Source organism: Mustela lutreola, chromosome 11, assembly GCF_030435805.1.
Source record: "Mustela lutreola isolate mMusLut2 chromosome 11, mMusLut2.pri, whole genome shotgun sequence".
Lineage (NCBI taxonomy): Eukaryota > Metazoa > Chordata > Mammalia > Carnivora > Mustelidae > Mustela > Mustela lutreola.
This window is the reverse complement of record NC_081300.1, coordinates 51,033,600-51,053,902: the sequence shown is the minus strand read 5'-3', so window position 1 is coordinate 51,053,902 and position 20,303 is coordinate 51,033,600. Positions and strand designations below refer to the sequence as shown.

At 35.3% G+C, this 20,303-nt stretch overlaps 1 long non-coding RNA gene across 4 annotated transcripts in view; it reads right to left on the bottom strand.

Moving 5' to 3' along the window:
- The window catches only part of LOC131811389 (uncharacterized), a 175,575-nt gene that overhangs the window by 70,087 nt on the left and 85,185 nt on the right, over positions 1-20,303 (bottom strand). For 2 of the 4 annotated variants that reach the window (XR_009345917.1, XR_009345919.1), the window contains one exon: positions 11,393-11,442. The exons of the other annotated variants lie outside the window; for them this stretch is intronic. This is a non-coding gene — a long non-coding RNA (uncharacterized LOC131811389). The remainder of the gene's footprint in view (positions 1-11,392; positions 11,443-20,303) is intronic. 4 annotated transcript variants of the gene reach the window in all.

Sequence of the window (20,303 nt, the reverse complement as noted above, 5' to 3'; positions counted from 1 at the left end):
GTTCATAACATTTTGAAATGAGGCTGAACTATTGCTTTCTTTATTAAGTTTTAGCATCAGTATCATTTTTCTTTTCTTTTAATTTAACACAATGCTGAGCATGATATGGGTAGGTTTCTTTTTTTAAAAGATTCATTTATTTTACAGAAAGCACAAGAGAGAAAGCATGCAGTCAAGTTGGGGGATGGCAGAGGGAGGGGAGAGAGAGAATCTTCAAGCAGGCTCCCTGCTGAGCATGGAGGTTGACATGGGGCTAAATCCCATAACCCATGAGATCGTGATCTGAGCTGAAGCCAAGAGTTAGTCACCCTCCCAGGCACCCTGATATTCGTAAATTTCTATTTGTTGCATTTAAGAAAGAATCGATTTGTAAATATATCTCTGCCTGGCTTGAATTTTTCAGCTCCAGGGTCAAAGCAGGATCAATTCATAACATTCTCAGTTTCTTCCTTCTCTTATTGATTTGCTTAAGATTTCTAACTTCTTTGATACAAATTTTATCTATATATTTTCCTTGAGAGTCATCTGTTTCATTCTTATTCTCAGATTTATATCCATAGAATTTGGCAAAATAATACCATAGACCTATCTTTTCTGTATGTATTCTATGAGTTATTTAATTATATATAATATGTTATATGATATAAATATATATTATATATTACATACATTACATGTTATATAATTATATATTATTGTATAATTATATGTTAATTAATTGAATTTAAATTTAAAAAGATAAAGGAATGCCATCAGAGGAAATAGGAAATGTAAGAGTAGGACTAAAGTTTTGCTATATTTGGGGCAGAAAGAGATAGTGAATCTGTTAATTTTAAATTGTTTTAAAAAGATTTTATTTATTTATTTGACAGACAGAGATCACAAGTAGGCAGAGAGATAGGCAGAGAGAGAAGAAGGGAAGCAGGCTCCCTGCTGAACAGAGAACCCCATGTGGGGCTCGATCTCAGAACCCTGGGATCATGACCTGAGTCGAAGGTGAAGGCTTTAACCCACTGAGCCATCCAGATGCCCCTAATTTTCAATTTTTGACAGGTTTATTTCCTTTTAGCTTTTTTTTTTTTTTTTTTTTTTTTTAAGAGAGAGGCAGAGTGGGGAAAAGGGCAGAGGGAGAGAGAGAATCTTAAGCGGGCTCTATGCTCAGTGCAAAGCCTGCCATGATCTCACAATCTGAGATCACCACCCTGAGATCTCAGTGCCCTGAGATAACAGTCAGACATTTAACTGACTGAGCCATCCAATTTTTGGGTGCCCAAAATTGGGTGCCCCATTTTTGACAGTTCCATCACTTGTAATAGCCATTCTTGTAACAACAAAAAACCTTTTATTTTAATTTGAATTTTGTATTGGTGTTGTTGCGGTATTCTTTGCTTAGGTAAATAAGCCATGTAGATAGTGAATACTTACCAATACATTGTAGTTGCTCTCCTTTAACCATTTTTGTGCAATGTTATAGCTGATGATATCAATTAACTTTGTAGAAAAATTGCAAAAGTGTTCCAAAGGAAGAAAACAAGTATTTTGTCCCCAAAATAATACTGGTGACTTACATTTGTATCCTTCTTTATGATCAAAGGATAATAAGTATTACCTCTTTAAAAAAAAGGTGACTGGGCACCTGGGTGGCTCAGTGGTTTAAACCTCTGCCTTCGGCTCAGGTCATGATGTTGGGTTGAGTTCCGCATCGGGCTCTCTGCTCGGCAGGGAGCCTGCTTCCTCCTCTCTCTCTCTGCCTGTCTTTCTGCCTACTTGTGATCTCTCTCTGTCAAATAAATAAATAAAATCTTAAAAAAAAAAAAAAAAAGGTGACTGCTGGGTCAGTGGTTCCCAGGGTAAATCTAGGATGGCATCAAGGTGGCGTGGGATTATTTTCCCAGGAAAAACTAGGCTCCTACATTAGAAACTGATATTCTAGGATAAAGACATGCCTATTCTGGCAGTGAAAGTGGAGTATAGTCTGTCTAAATCCAACTCTCCTCTCCCTAAAGCAAAGGCAACGAGTTGACACTTGTTTACCATGTACACAGTCAGTATGCAAGATGGGGAAACAGGCCTAAGTCTCCTAAGGAAATCAACAACAGCTACTAAGATTTTCAGCCTTGTTCTTCTTTCACAAATATGGTTGGATAAGCAGAAATACCTGACAGTGAAGAAAGATAACACAAAAGAGAAAGGACCAAGATACGTAAACTAAAGAACAGAATGTGGAAGAAAAGAGATCATGTTCAGGACACAGGAAAGGACTTTGGGATATAGAATCCAACAAAAAAGATAGAGGTTCAATCCAGAAAATTCATTTTTCATACAAGAGGACCACCATACAAACAATGCTGAGAAAATATAAAAGAGGGAATCACAAAAGAAAGAGCAGTTTACATTTTCCCAATGAGGAAGAAAGAGAAGTCTTCATTATCTGGAGGAATGACAAAAGAAAAACAACTAAATATCTCCTGGTGAGATATCAGGCCCTCAAAGATCAAAAGATATCTAAAAACTCCCCGAAAGGAAACATAAAACATAACCGTTTGCCTATGAAGAAATTAATCAGAGAGGTATCAGACACCCTATGGACCACAAGAAAGTGGAATAGCCTCCAATGTTTTGAAGGAAAATAACCTTGAATCTAAAGTATATATCTGACACATAATCAGTTATCAATCAAGTGTAAAGACAAAGGAGAAATGTTTTTGCAATATGCAAAAATGGGGAAACTTTAATACTGTGCGCCTTCCTTTTAAAAAAATATTTGAAGAAACAGTGCAGAAAAAAAATATTCAGAATAATAAAGGAGAAAGACACTGGATCTAATCAACAGTAGGATTAAATCAGAATTCAACATAAAGAATTTCAGGTGATAGTTATGCAACAGACCTAGGAATTAAAAATTGTAAGTTAGAAAAGAAGTGGGCTATAAAAATATTGACAATCAAGCAGATAGTATTCAAAAAATAAGATTAAGAAGTCAGAATATGGGGCGCCTGGGTGGCTCAGTGGGTTAAGCCTCTGCCTTCGGCTCAGGTCATTATCCCAGAGTCCTGGGATCGAGTCCCACGTCAGGCTCTCTGCTCGGCAGGGAGCCTGCTTCCTCCTCTCTCTCTCTGCCTGTCTCTCTGCCTACATGTGATCTCTCTCTGTCAAATAAATAAATAAAATCTTTAAAAAAAAAAGAAGTCAGAATATGAGTGATTTGTAAATAATCATATACTTTATCTTTTTTATTTTTTTAAATCAATTAGAGAAGTTCCTGGGTGGCTCAGTGGGTTAAGCAACCAACTCATGACTTCAGCTCAGGTCATGATTTCCTATGTGGTGAGCTGGATCCCTGCACAGGGCTCTGCCCTCAGCAGACAGTCTGCCTGAGATTTTTCTCGCTCTGACCCTCCCCCCTTACTTTTTCTCTCAGCACTCTGTTTCTCTCTTCCAGATAAATAAATAAATCTTTTTAAAAGAACAATCAGAAATACCAGGAATACAAAGCAACACAAATGCATAAGGATTAAGCTATATACACACACACACATACATATATATACACACAAACACACACACACACACACACGGAATATTTTTGCCATATATATACATAAGCAACACATATATAAGCAATATATATATGTGTGTGTGTGTGTGTGTGTGTGTGTGTATGGTATAATTTGGTAACTGAAAGAAAAGAATAAATTTGTACTATAGTCTGAACATTCTCCTTTAAGGGTACAGTGAATATGATATGAAACAACATTTATATAATCATAAATTTTGGTTGGGTTTGAGTTTTACAATTAACTTACTGCTAGAGGTTCAATATGATCCCACAAATTCATTAAAATCGTCATGCCCAATGTGATAGTCTTGGGAGGTGTGGCCTTTGGTCATGGATGACCAGACATTCATAAATAAAATTAATGATCTTATAAAAGAAAGCTGAGAGAGATGCCTTGCTTTTCCCACCAAGCGAGGACACACTGAGAAGTGGACAGTTTGCAACTCAGAAGATGGTCTTCACCAGAACCTGACCATGCCAGTACTTTCATCTTGGACCGTCAGCCTCTGGTACTGTGAATACTAAATTTTTGTTGTTTAAAAGAGGCACAGTCTGTAGTATTTTCTTACAGCAGCCTGAGTGGACAAAGACACCTATATTCCAATACTAAATACTGCATTATTATAATAAAAAAAGGTGATAACAAAATTTAATAATATTAAACAATGTAAGTGTTAACAAAAGAGCAGTGGGTACTGGAGAGTAGTGTAGATGTGCAATTTCTTTATTTGAAATATAATAATTTCTAAAGCTAATGTAATAAGAAATAGTAATTGTATTATTTGGGGTGGTAAGTGAAATTGATAGGAGAATTAAAAATTATAAGACAATTATTTAAACATACGAGAATTGTAGAAAGGAATAAGTAGTATGGCAAATGGGATAAACACTTATCTTTTATATCAATAAGTGAATAAATAGCCAGAGGTTAAAGTAGAAGAACATTTGCAAATAAAGCATTTTTCTTTTTAGAATTATGGTGTTATCCATCAGAAAAGTAAAAATACACACAGTTAAGAGTGTTACCCTGGGGTGGGGTGTGAATAGAAGTGGAACAGAAGATTTACATCATTCCACACTCAGCATACTTTGCCCCCCGTTCTGTATTTTTTAATTAGAAAAAAAAACAGCATTACTCTCTGAACTTTAATAACTATTAGCATTGGTTTTATTGGATCAGTTGTGAGTCAGGTGACATATTCAGAAACAAGGTTTTCTTCATGCCATTTTGGGCTCATTTCCAGGTGTGTGACCACAGTTCAAGTCAAGTCCTGGAAGAGCACAGAAGGAAAAGACATGCAAGCCCAACTAGTTCAGCTAACTGAGGTGGTTGGCCATAATTTTCAGCCTGTCTTCTTCCTTTCTTTCCACACAACAGTGGTTGGAGATCCAGTTCTTGTCTCTAATAAATGATAGTCTTATTGAGTTGCAAGGATTTCAATGTCCAAATCACTACTCAAGCTCTTACATCAATTGGTATGTGATTTACTAAAAATAGAAGTATGAAGTCTTGGACAAAATTTAAAGAAATCTCACCTTAAAATATTGATAGCTTAAATGAAGGAATATTAATAAAATCTAAGTTGTGAAGAAGTTTGCTTTTGTTTAATGGTCTGTAATCAAAATGGCTCCTCCTCTTGAGGGGTTAAACATATATATGTGAGCAAACTTATAATGATAAACCATAAGGATTTGTTACATGAGGCTATTTTCCTGTAATTGTCCAACTCCCAAGTTAGATATTTCATCACTTTCCTAATTGCAGTGTTGATCTCTGTGCATTGCTCTGAATGCCAGATGGAGCTCAATGTATGTCCCTATAAAAATGAGGGGGAAAAAGCTTTATGATATTAATTTCGTCTACTGACACCTGACCTTTTTATTCTTACCAAATGAGCCAGCTAAAGTAAGATCAATAATTAAAGATAATGCTTAAAATGGTATTATTTAAAAGTTCTAATACTTGATTCTCAAGTACATATGCAGACACAAAATGATTTTCAAAAAGAATTTATATTGATAATAATAAATTGCAGAATACATTCCGAATGCGTATTTTTATATTACCAAAAAAAAAAAAATCTGTAACTGGTAAATGTACATGTGAAATTAAAATATGTGTGTTGGGATTAGGTCGCCATTTAAAAATCTCTGAGGTTACTGTTTCCTGAATTTTAACTTACAATATTATTTCTCACTAAGATAAGAGGAAAAACAAAAACAAATGATATTCCTTAGAATAAGGAGCATTTGGGTCTATAACGCTGAATAAAATTCAGGAAATTTTTGCTTGACTGCTATTTTTAGACGTGTTTTTAAGTATATTTTTTTTCGGGGGGGGGTTGGAAAAGACGGTTAAAAAGATTTAACATGTTAATATTTGTAACTCTTCAAAAGTACAAAGCATTTTCTAATTTATTTGACCAGTTATCTTCCCCCTTTTTATTTCTAGAGGTTAACAGGGAGATTTTATAAGAAATTCTGCAATTGAAGAATAAGTTTCATAATCATTGAATTAAAAACTCACATTTGAAGTAGGTTTGGATTGAGTATTAGAGATAAAAGGTACAGGTTCTAGTGAATAAAAGAAGGTGGTGCTTTTCTTGCTGTGATTCTCATATATAGGATTAAGCATCCTGCTGCTAGTTTGGCCAGCATTCTTGCATAGAATACAGTGCTCTGCCAACAATTAGAAGACTGAACTTGACAAGTTCCTGAAATTTCCTATGCTCCATTTCCATTCTGACTGGAGACACAGGTGCAGCTTTGGAACCTGGTGTACTGGGTCTCCCTTTGAAAACAGTATCTAGTTTTTTTTATTCACTGACTCATTTCATAGATCATGCTCATTCCACTTGGCCCCACTTCAAGAATCAAACAGATATTTGGAAGACTTTGTTGGCAAGGACAGAAAGGGGATGTCGAGGAGGACCGTGTAGGACATGAGAAACTGGAAAGCTTTCGTTGTAATAGAGGTCAGAATTCAAAGCCTTTAAACATACATTAAATATACAAAAACAATACAATAACATTTTAAAAACTTAATATTAATTTTTAATCATACTATAAACTCTAAATAAAACCTTAAGAATATACATAAAATATAAATAAATTAATACATACAGAATGATCTTCAGTAAATATACTCCAAGATAATTTCAAAATTTCCTTGTGTTTATTTAACCAAGTGGTTGTTACTTTATTAATGAAAAAGGACTTTGGTTGTTAGCTCATGGATACAGCTTCAGTAGATGCCAAAGAAGAGTGGAAAAAATGAGTCTCTATTTACATTCCAGGGAAAACAGAAGTATAAACTTACAGGCACTTAAAAAGGCTGCAGTATCCCTGATTACTGCTCTAAAATTATGGGCTCAGGAGAAATCAGGCACATAACTTTTTTAGTTCAATGAATTATGATTTTTTTCCTCCAACTATGAGTCATATTATATAATGCTGGTGACTCAGTCTCTTACTGTTCACTAACCTCAAATCACACCTGTGCATCTATTACTAAATTCAGAATTTTTAGAGCATTATGTACTAGGAGTGTAAAGGTTTCTGGCAGAAGATGCTTTTCCTTACAGAAGGTCATGGGAGGTACTGATGCAATAAAGAGATCCATGTAGCCCTTTAATACCTAATTCCTTATGTATCCCAGCTTGCTTTCAAGTGAACAAGCTATCTTTATGATTCAAAAATGAATCTTTATTATTACCAAGATAGTCTAAAACTCGGGCTTACAGATGGGTTTTCACAGTACTTTTAGTCGTTGAAGGCAAATATTTCCTGGAATGCAAACGCCTAATAAAAGCCTGGTTGGAACACCTGACCTCAAGCATTCCTTGGCTCCTAGTTAATTTAATATGGATCCATCCACTTGTATCAGATATTACCTCTGTCCAAGTGGGCTTCAGTGATGCTATTAGTGAAACATCACTAAGTGAGGGAAATGGAGTGTATTAGAAAAATTAACCATTGCCAACATAAATAAAATTTGGAAGAATAAATGTGTATCCTGTTACACCATCTCTGAAAGATGTCGAGGATCACACCTGTTTTCTTTCATCAAAGGAAATTTGAGTAGTCACTGAGAGCCCAGTACATGTTCAAAAATATGCTTGTTGGCAGTTCCTTTCTTGTATTGCTAATATTTAAAGAGATAGTATAGGAAATTTGTTTTAAACATATTAGTGAGAAATTTATGTTTTCTTTTGAAGACTTGATGTTAAATGATTTTCTTTAATTAAAGTCATAGAGTCAGGTTATGAATATATATAAGGCATAAGGATTCAGATTCTCACAAACTTAATGAAGCAAATTATACAGAATTAATGAGCAGACTTTGAATATTAACCACAATTGTAAGGGTCTTATTTTGTATCCTCAGAGTTACTTTGTTTATCACACAAGGACTTGATGTGGCCTCATATGTGCCTTATATGAAAGATGGTAGCACTCCATTTATCCAGACATTGCTTACCTGGAAAATGACACTTAATTAGGACAAAGCTGAGGACATGAAAATTACCAAAAGTGTTTAAAAAAATAGACAAAATATACACCTCACCTCAAAGTTTATTAATTTGCTGATAGAGTGACCTTTCAGGACCTATTGAAAGCCATGGACTTTATTTTATACAAAGTTTTCACAGGCTTGGTCTTAATGGAAGTAAATTGGTAGAATAAAGTATCAAATGAAACCTGAAATGAAAAGGAAAACTAAATAGCATGAAAGCCAGTCCAGTAACTCAGAATATAGAATAGAGAATACCGAGTAATCTGGAAGGACAACACAAAGGGAAATGAGACTTGAGGTTTTTCTCAGGGCACCTTAGGCTAATATTGTGTGTGTGTATATATATGTGTATATATACACATACATATTATATATGTGTATATATAAAAATAACTATGCATATATGTATATGTAACATATATATAAATAACCATACATATATGAATATATATGTTATATGGATATCACACATATATATAAACAACTTTGTGTCATTATCAAGAGAAGTATAAATTATAATTAAGACAAGGAAGACTTTCCAGGAATATCAATTGCCCAGTGAATTCACATTTCAGACAGATGAGGAACTACAAATTAAGTATAATTAATTATGTAATCCAAAATTTCCTATATGTATGTATGTGTATTTTTATAAACATAAGATCCTTCTGTCTGAATTGTAAGTTTAAAAGAAAATAATACATTGTCTTTTTATTTTGAATTTCTTTAAGAGATGAAGAGGCATATTTAAAAGACTTTTCAGTGACTTCTGGATTCAGTTCCAATATGTAAATAGCTTGGATGTCATATCTTCTGTCTTTACAGGAAAAAAGAAAAAGCTGGACAAAATGAAAATCAGTAATTTTTCTTGAAACCATCAGATTACTGAAGTTGCAGTGCAGACTGACATCTGGAAATCTGTAGAGACAGGTGAATCTGGAGACACAGAGAAGATATGCTTAACTGAATCAGAACTTGCTAGCATCATAAACTGTAAGAACATTGAAATGGTAATTTTTAGAAATTGTTGGATGCTGAGTGTGAATGAGAACAGAGTAAGAAACTAGGAGGACCACGGTCTTAAGAGGGATCCTACAATTCATTGGCTTTACCTCCAGGAAGCCCATGAGATTCTTATAGTGAATCCCAGAAAGATCCACCTGTAGCTCTGGCAGGAAGGGGAAGAGCAATTATTGCAAAATATGCCAAGAGCCCTCTTCCCAACTCCACCTACTCCCAAGAGGGAAAAGATTTTTCCAGAGCTTTTATCCCAACTGGAGAAAGACATTCCAAAACCAGCCCCCTCAACTTTCTTTCTCATTTAAAGGAGAAAAATGGTCAATTATTCAACAAGGTTTGAAGTGTCAAACATTGCATTGGGAATATTGCAACCAGGAAAGGAACTGGGGGTATGGAGGAGTACTATACTTAACTGGAGAAATGTTCATAAGGTTCATATCTGAGACTCAGGGCCACTGAAAGACTGAGATTTAATCAGAAAATTGTAGAATGTTCTCTCTTCCCTACACCTTTCTGACAAACCAACAAGACTCTCATAAAGTAACAGTGAATTACAGCTGAGGGTTGCAAGACACAGACTCTCTCTGAGGAAGAGGACTTAGGAAAGCCCAAAGTCAAGCAGAGAACAAACATAAATGCACAAGAGGAATCTGAAGCCTCTGTCATCTACAGATACAGGACGCAGTAAGCACAATACAGCTGCTAGGGAGAATATAATTTCTCATTCTAAAGGCCTATTAACTTCAGTAGTTTCTATTACCCAATACAAAACATCCATCTTTAGACAAAAAAAATTACACAGCATGACAAAAGGCAAGAAAAACAGTCTCAAAAGACAAAGATTATTGCATATTGATAAGTGAAATGTGTAATAGTAATATAAAGGGTATGAGGGAGGAACTGGGACTATCTCTGATTTAAGATACTTATACTACATATAAAATACAATAGTGTTATTAGAAGGAGGTCTTATTTTACTTAAAAATGACATTGTAGGGGGGCCTGGGTGGCTTAGTGGGTTAAAGCCTCTGCCTTTGGCTCAGGTCATGATCTCAGGGTCTTGGGATTGAGCCCCACATTGGGCTCTCTGCTCAGCAGGGAACCTGCTTTCTCCTCTTTCTCTGCCTGCCTCTGCCTACTTGTGATCTCTCTCTGTCAAATAAATAAACATTGTAAACTCTAGGATGGTCACTTTTTTAAAAAACAAGATGTATAATTGATTCACTAAAAGAAAATTGAACAGAATCATAAAATGCTCAATTAAAATCAGAAAAGGCAGAGTAAGAGGAGGAAAAACATGAGGACAAATGCTGTGAGTATAAAACAGCTCCAAGCAGAATAGACATTACTACAATTATATCAGTATCACTTTAAATATGAATGGTATAAATACATTCATTAAAAGACACAGGATGCTAGAGTGAATTAAAAAACACAAAATACCCAACTGTATGTTGTCTATAAGAAACCCATATCAAATATAAAGAAACCCATATCAAACATAAAGATAAGTTAAAAGTAAAAATATATATCAGGTTAAAAATAATCAAATAGACACTGCAGTAGCTATGTTAATTTTAGTCAAAGTAGAGTATAGAACAAGAAAAATTACCAGCTATAAATAGGACATAATGACAATAAATCTATTCTTACAGAAGGCAAAATAGTCTTAAAAGTGCATGTACCCAACAACATAGCATCAAAATACTTGAGACAAAAACTGAAAGAATTGAAAAAAGAATTGGGGAAAGGAGTGAAGATCGTGGAGGAGTAGCAGACTGAGATGATGTCAGGTTGCAGAAGTTCAGCTAGGTAGTTATCAAACCATTCCAAACACTTACAAACTCAACTGGAGATTGAAAAGAAGAAGAGCAGCAATTCTAGAAATAGAAAATGGACCACTTTCTGAAAGGTAGGACCTGTGGAGAAGTGAATCCAAGGCAAAAGGAAGATAGACCACGGTGGGGAGGGGCCAGCTCCTGGCAAGCAGCAAAGCAGTGGAGCACAAAATCCAAACTTTTAGAAGTCTGTTCCACTGAGGGACATCACTCCAGAGGCTAAGTGGGGGTGGAGCCCTGGCACGGACAGTGTGGTCTCAGGTCATGCAGGGTCACAGCAGGATCAGGGGTGTCTGAGTGTAGCAGAGCTCATATGTATCAGAGTGGGGAAGCTGACTACAGAGATAGAGCTGAGGAATGAGCTTTCAGTTTGAGGTTACCTTAAACTGATCCTCAGGACAGTTGGGCCACTGCTCTTTGAGCAGGGACCCTACAACTGGTAGATCCAGAGACACTCACCTTCCTTCTTTGGAGGCAGGAATCTGCTGATTTGGAGACTCCAAATAGGGCTGTGTGCCAGAGACAGAAACACTCGGTCAGAGGCCAGGTGAGCTCAGAACACAGCTGGAAGCCAGGGAGATGGGAGTGATTAACCACTTTTATCTGAGGGTGCTCTGAGGAGTGGGGCCCTGAGCTCTCAGTTCCTCTGGGCTGGAGATTGGGAGGCCGCCATTTTTATTCTCAACCTTCAGAGCTCTACGGAAAGGGTTCAGGGAACAAAAGCTCCCAAGAGTGAACCCGAGCAGATTACTTAGCCTGGCCCGGGGCAAAGGCAGCATAATTCCACCTCAGACAGACATTTGAGAATCACTGCAACAGGCCCTTCCCCCAGAAGATCAGCAAGAACATCTAGCCAAGAGCAAGCTCACTACTCAAGGAAACAGCAGAATTCCAGAGAGGAGAAAGGAAAGCATGAAATTCACGACTTTCTCCCCCTGACTCTTTATTTAGTCTTGCAAAGATAATTAAAAATTTTAAAATTTTTTAAATTCTAATTTCTTATCTTTTTCCCATTCCTCTTTTAACGTTCTTTAACTAGTTTATCTTAATAATATCTTTCTAAAAAATCATTTTAAACCTTCATTATTATAGTCATATTTTATCCTTCATTATATAACTTTATTTTTTGTATATATAAAGGGTTTTTTCATAAAAAAATTTTCAGATACAATTTCTTCTAATAGATAAAATATACCCTAAATCTAGCACAGAGCTTTGTTCTAGTATCCAACAAAAGCAAATTCTCTCCATTTTCTTTTTTTCTTTTTCCAACCATCTGATCTTATAAATTCCTTTTTTAGAATATATATTTTTTTATTTTCATCTTTACAGTCATATTCCATTCCTTCATCATGTTTACTCTTATTTTTGTATATATAAGTTTTTCATTCTTTTAAATTTTGGGAGGTAGTTTCTTCTATGAGACCAAACTAAACCAAAAAAATCAAGTGGGTGGCACTGTTATATATATATATATATATATATATATATATATATATATATATTTTAATTTTTAAAAATATCTTTTTACCCCCTTTTTTGTCCCCTGATTAGGGGTCTCTCCTGGTTTGGTTAGCATACATTTTTCTGGGGTCTTTGCCACCCTTTTAGTATTTTATTCTCTCATTCATATATTCATATTAGGATTAAATGACAAGGCAGAAAAACTCACCACAAAAAAAAAAAAAAAAAAAAAAAAGAATAAGAGGCAGTACCAAAGGCTAGGGACCTAATCAGTAAAGACATTTGTAATATGTCAGATCTAGAGTTCAGAAAGATGATTTTCAAGGTTCTAGGTGGGCTCAAAAAAGGCATGAAAGATATTAGATAAACCCTGTCTGGAGTAATAAAAGCCCTTTCTGGAGAAATAAAAGAAGTAAAATCTAATCAAGCTGAAAAAAAAAAAAAAAAGCTATTAATGAGGTGCATTCAAAAATGGAGGCTCTTACTGCTAGGATAAATGAAGCGGAAGAGAGAATTAGTGATACAGAAGATAAGCAATGGAGAATAAGCAATAGAGAGAAAAACAGCTACTGGACTACAAGGGGAGAATTCGAGAGATAAGTGATACCATAAGATGAAACAATATCAGAGTAATTGGGATTCCAGAAGAAGAAGAAACAGAGAGGGGCAGAAGGTATATTGGAACAAATTATAATAGAGAATTTCCCTAATACTGCAAAGAGAACAAGCATCAAAATCCAGGAGGCACAGAGAACACCCCCAAAATCAATAAAAATAGGTCCATACCCCATCATCTAATAGTAAAACTTACAAGTCTTAGTGACAAAGAGAAAAGCCTGAGAGCAGCTCGGGATAAGAAGTTTGTAATATACAATGGTAAAAATATTAGATTGGCAGCAGACTTAGCTACAGAGACCTGGCAGGCCAGAAACAACTGGCATGATATATTCAGACACTAAATGAGAAAAATATGCAGTCAAGAATACTATATCCAGCTATGCTACAATTGAAAATGGAGAGATAAAAAGCTTCCAGGACAAACAAAAACTGAAAGAATTTGCAAACACCAAACCAGCCCTACAGGAAATATTGAAAGGGGTCCTCTAAGCAAAGAGAGAACCTAAAAGTAGTAGACCAGAAAGGAACAGACACAATATACACTAACAGTCACCTTACAGGCAATACAAAGGCAATAAATTAGTATCTTTCAATAGTTACCCTGAATGTAAATGGGCTAAACGCCCCAATCAAAAGACACGGATATCAGAATGGATAAAAAAAAACAAAACCCATCAATACACAGTCTGCAAGAAACTCATTTTAGTCTCAAAGACAGCTCCAGATTGAAAGTGAGGGGTGGAAAACAATTTACCATGCTAATGGACATCAAAAGAAAGCTGGGGTGGCAATCCTTATATCAAATAAATTATATTTTAAGCCAAAGACTATAATAAGAGATGAGGAAGGACACTATATCATACTTAAAGGGTCTGTCCAACAAGAAAATACAATTTTAAATACCTATGCCCCTAACATCGGAGCAGCCAACTATATAAACCAATTAATAACAAAATCAAAGGAATACATTGACAATAATAGAATCATAGTAGGGGGCTTTAACACCCCCTTCACTGGAATGGACAATCATCCAAGCAAAAGATCAACAAGGAAATAAAGGCCTTAAATGACACACTGGACCAGAAGGACATTACAGATATATTCACAACATTCCAACCCAAAGCAACAGAATACACATTCTTCTCTAGTGCACATGGAACATTCTCCAGAGTTGATAACATCCTGGGTCAAAAAGCAGGTCTCAAATGGTACGAAAAGATCAGGATCATTCCTTGCATATTTTCTGAGCACAATGTTCTGATGCTAGAACTCAATCACAAGAGGAAAGTTGGAAAGAGCTCAAATACATGGAGGCTAAAGAGCATCCTACTAAAGAATGAATGGGTTAACCAGGAAATTAAAGAAGAATTGAAAAAAAATCATGGAAACAAATGATAATGAAAACACAACTGTTCAAAATCTGAGGGACACAGCAAATGTTGTCCTGAGAGGAAAATATATAGCGATACAATCCTTTTTCAAGAAACAAGAAAAGTCTCAAATATACAGCCTAACCCTACACCTAAAGGATCTGGAGAAAGAACAACACAGAAAGCCTAAACCCAGCAGGAGAAGAGAAATAATAATGACCAGAGCAGAAATCAATGAAATTGAAACAAACAACAACAATGACAACAAAACAATAGAAAAAATCAACAAAACTAGGAGTTGGTTCTTTGAAAGAATTGATAAGACTGATAAGCCCCTGGCCAGACTTACCAAAAAGAAAAGAGAAAGGACCCAAATAAATAAAATCATGAATGAAAGAGGAAAGATCACAACCCAAACTAATGAAATAAACCAATTATAAGAACATATTATGAACAACTATACGCCAGTAAATTTGACAGTCTGGAAGAAATGGATGCATTCCTAGAGTTATATAAACCACCAGAATGGACCAGGAAGACACTGAAAACCTGAACAGACCCATTACTGGGAAGAAGATTGAAGCAGTCATCAAAAACCTACCAATAAACAAGATACCAGGGCCAGACAACTTACCAGGAAAATTCTACCAAACATTTAAAGAAGAATTAATACCTTCCAAAAAATAGAAATGGAAGGAAAACTTCCAAGCTCATTTTATGAGGCCAGCATCACCTTGATCCCAAAACCAGACAAAGACCCCATCAAACATGAGAATTAAAGACCAATATTCTTGATGAACACAGATGTGAAAATTCTCACCAAAATCTCTCTGCCTACTTGTGATCTCTGTCAAATAAATAAAAATTTAAAAAAAAAAAAATTCGCACCAAAATACTAGCCAGTAGGATCCAACAGTACATTAAGTGGATTATTCACCACAACCAAGTGCGATTTATTCCTGGGCTGCAAGTTTGGTTCAAAATCCACAAATCAATTAATGTGATACAACACATTAATGAAAGAACAAGAACCATATGATATTCTCAACAGATGCTGAAAAAGCATTTGGCAAAGTGCAGCATCCTTTTTTGGTCAAAACTCTTCAAGGTGTAGGGATTCCTCAACATCTTCAAAGCCATCTAAGAAAAACCCACAGCAAATATCATCCTCTATGGAGATAAGCTGAGAGCTTTTGCCCTAAGGTCAAGAACCCTGCAGGGATGTCCATTATCACCACTGCTATTCAACATAGTACTAGAAGTCCTAGCCTCAGCAATCAGACAACAAAAAGAAATTAAAGGCATCCAAATCGGCAAAGAAGAAGTCAAATTACCACTCCTTGTAAATGATATGATACTTTATGTGGAAAATCCAGAAGACTCCATCCTAAATCTGCTAGAACTTGTACAGGAATTCAGTAAAGTGTCAGGATATAAAATCAATGCACAGAAATGAGTTACATTTCCTTACACCAACAACAAGACAGAAGAAGGAGAAATTAAGAAGTTGATCCCATTTACAATAGCACCCCAAACCATAAGATACCTAGGATGAAACCTAACAAAAGAGGCAAAGAATCTGTACTCAGAAAACTATAATGTACTCATGAAAGAAATTGAGGAAGACACAAAGAAATGGAAAAATGTTCCATGCTCATGGATTGGAAGAACAAATATTGTGAACATGTCTATGCTACCTAAAGCTATCTACACATTTAATGCAATCCCTATCAAAATACCATCCTTTTTTTTTTTTCTTTCAAAGAAATGGAACAAATAATCCTAAAATTTATATGGAACCAGAGAAGACCCCAAATAGCCAGAGGAATGTTGAAAAAGAAATCCGAAGTTCTTTGCCTTACAATTCCAGACTTCAAGCTCTGTTACAAAGTTATAATCATCAAGACAGTATGGTATTGGCACAAAAACAGACACATAGATCAATGGAACAGAATAGAGAGCCCAGAAATAGACCATCAACTCTATGGTCAACTAAATCTTCAACAAAGCAGGAAAGAATGTCCAATGGAAAAAAGGCAGTCTCTTCAACAAATGGTGTTAGGAAAATTGGACAGCCACATGCAGAAAAATGAAACTAGACCATTTCCTTACATCACACATAAAAATAGACTCAAAATGGATGAAACACCTCAATGTGAGACAGGAATCCATCAAAATCCTTGAGAAGAACACAGGCAGCAAACTCTTTGACCTCAGCCACAGCAAATTCTTCTTAGAAACATCACCAAAGGCAAGGGAAACAAGGGCAAAAATGAACTACTCGGACTTTATCTAGATCAAAAGCTTTTGCACAGCAAAGGAAACAGTCAACAAAACCAAGAGACAACTGACAGAATGGGAGAAGATGTTCGCAAATGGCATATCGGATAAAGGGCTAGTATCCAAAAGCTATAAAGCACTTCTCAAACTCAACACTCAAAGAACAAATAATCCAATCAAGAAATGGGTAGAGGACATGAACAGACATATCTGCAAAGAAAACATCCAGATGGCCAACAGACACATGAAAAATTGCTCAACATCACTTGGCATCAGGGAAATACAAATCAAAACCACAGAGAGATACCACCTCACACTAGACAGAATGGGTAAAATTAACAAGTCAGGAAATGACAGATGTTGTGGAAGATGAGGAGAAAGTGGAACCCTCTGACACTGTTTGTGGGAATGCAAGATGGTGAAGCCACTCTGGAATACAGCATGGAGCTTCCTCAAAAAGTTGAAAATAGAGTTACCCTATGACTCAGCAATCACAGTACTGGGTATTTATCCTAAAGATACAAATGTAGTGATCCGACGGGGCACGTGCACCCGAATGTTTATAGCAGCAATGTCCACAATAGCCAAACTATGGAAAGAACCTAGATGTCCATCAACAGATGAATGGATAAAGAAGATGTAGTATATATACACAATGGAATACTATGCAGCCATCAAGATAAATGAAATCTTGCCATTTGCAACGATGTGGATAAAACTAGAAGGCATTATGCTTAGCGAAATAATTCAGTCAGAGAAAGACCACTATCATATGATCTCCCTGATATGAGGAAGTGGAGATGCAATGTGGGGGGTTTGGGGGTTGGAAAAGAATAAATGAAACAAGATGGGATCAGAAGGGAGACAAACCGTAAGTGAGTCTTAATCTCACAAAAGTAACTGAGGGTTCCTGGGTGGAGAGGGTGATGGAGAGGGTGGTTGGGTTATGGACATTGGTGAGTGTTGTGAAGTGTGTAAGCCTGACGACTCACAGACTTGTACTCCTGGGTCAAATAATATATTACATGTTAAAAAAAAAAAGTCAAAAGAAAAAAAGAATTGATTAAAGAGTTAACGAAACCCACTATTATATCTGGAGACCCAAACATTCCACTTCTTGTAATGAATAAATCAAGCAGGTAGAAAATCAATAAGGTTTTGATTAAATGAATGTACTATCAACCTCCTGAATCCAGTTGAGATTTATAGATTACTTCATCAAATGACAGCTTCAATCTTAAATGGAGCATTTACCAATATAGACTACATTTGGGGGCATACATTTTACAAATTTAAAAAATAGAAATTATATAGAGTTGGTTATTGAAAGAAATAACTAGAAATCGATAACAGAAAAATAACTGGAAAATCCCCAGATAGAGTTTAAGCAACACAATTCTACATTTCTAAACAACACATGATCCATAAAGAAGTATCAAGGGTGGGGCGCCTGGGTGGCTCAGTGGGTTAAAGCCTCTGCTTTCGGCTCAGGTCATGATCCCAGGGTCCTGGGATCGAGCCCTGCATCGGGCTCTCTGCTCGGCAGGGAGCCTGCTTCCTCCTTCTCTCTCTCTGCCTGCCTCTCAGCCTACTTGTAATCTCTGCCTGTCAAATAAATAAATAAAATCTTAAAAAAAAAAAAGAAGTATCAAGGGATATTAAGACATATTTTGAATTAAATAAATATGAAAATTCTACTGATGAAAATTTGGGGGATAGAGTGAAATGGTGCTTAGAGGAATGTTTACAGTACTAAATGCATATATTAGAAAAGAAAAAGGATCTAACAGAAATAGCCTAAGCATAAACTTTGGAAATTAGAGATATAGGAAATTAGAGACATAGGAAAATTATTCCTAGAACAAACAGAAATAAAGAATAAAAATATCTGAGCAGAAGTGAATGAAACTGAAAACAGAAAACAGTAGATATAATCAAGGAAACCAAAAGACAGTTCTTTAAAGAAAGAGAAGAGACATGAATTATCTTCATCAGAAATGAAAGAAAGGTTCTTACTCAAGATCTCATGGACATTAAGAGAAATACTAAAACAACTCTGTGTTCACAACTGATAACTTATATGAAATAAAGAAATTGCATGAAATATACAAGCTGTCAAATAAAAAACATGGAAATATAGATAATCTGAATAACACTCTATGTATTAAAGAGATGGAATAAATAGTAATAGTACTATTGGTCAATTGTAGCAAACTTTCAAGTAAGAAATGATGGCGATTTTCTATAATCTTTTCCAGAAAATAAAACTCAGTTCATGATTTCATCCTTTCCCTAATACATAGAGCAAACAAAAATATTATAATTGAGGAAAACTACAGACTAGTATCTCTCAGAAACACAGACATAAAAATTACCAACAAAATAGCAGTGAATGGAATCCAACAATATAAAGAAAAGTACACACTGTGACAAAATGAGACGTATTCTAAGGATTCAAGTCTGGTTCAACTTTTGAAAAATCAATCAAAGGGGCACCTGGGTGGTTTAGTTGGTTAAACACCTGCCTTTGGCTTGGGTCATGATCCCAGGGTCCTGAGACTGAGCCTCACATCTTGTTAGGTTCCCTGCCTGCTTCTTCCTCTCCTCCCTGCTCATGTTCTCTCTCACTATCTCTGTCACTATCTCTGTCTCTCTTTCTCTCAAATAAATAAATAAAATCTTAAAAAAAAAATCAAAACAATGGACCACATCTATAGGCTAAAAAAGATAAATCATACAATTATACCAACTAGTGGCAAAAAAGCATTTGGCAAAATCCAGTGCTTGTGATAAAGATTCTCAGCAAACTAGACATGAAGAGTGATATCTTCAATTTAAAAAAGAACACCTACAAAAACTAGCTAAAATCATACTCAAAACTGAGATTGGATATTTTCCCCCTAAGACAGGGAACAAGGAAAAGATACCCTCTCCCTCCACTCCTAGTCAACATCATATCCTATGTAGTGAAAAAAGACAAGAAAAAGAAATACAAGATATACAAACTGGAAATAAATAATCTCTTTATATGCACATGGTATACTTGTCTATGTAAAACATCCTGAAGAATTAAAAAAAAAATTCTGAAACTAAAAAGTGAGTATATGGAAAGACCATAAGATGAAAGTTTACTATATAAAAGTTAATTTCTTTCCTATACATTAAAAATGACCAATTAAGATTTGAAATAAAAATATACCATTAATAATAGCACCAAGATAAATGAAACATGTATCTATAGATTGAATACAAAATATAATCTGTATGCAAAAATTTTTAAAACACTGATGAAAGAAGTCAAAGAATATCTATATAAATGGGGGAATATTCCATGTTCATGAACTGAAAGACTCAATGTTATTCATTTTAATTCTTCTTAAAATGTTCTAAGATTAAGGTAATCCCATTAAAATAAAAAGAAAACCTATTTTGGAATGTAAACAAAACAACTCTAAAGTTTATATGAAAAGTTAAAAGATCCACACTAGATAATACAATATTAAAGAAGAAAAACAAAATTGGAGGACTAAAACTGTCAACTTCAAGACTTAATATAAAACTATAGAAATAAAAGCTGTATGGTATTGGTAAAATATTAGACAATTAGATCAGAATACAGAGCCCAGAAATAGACCTGC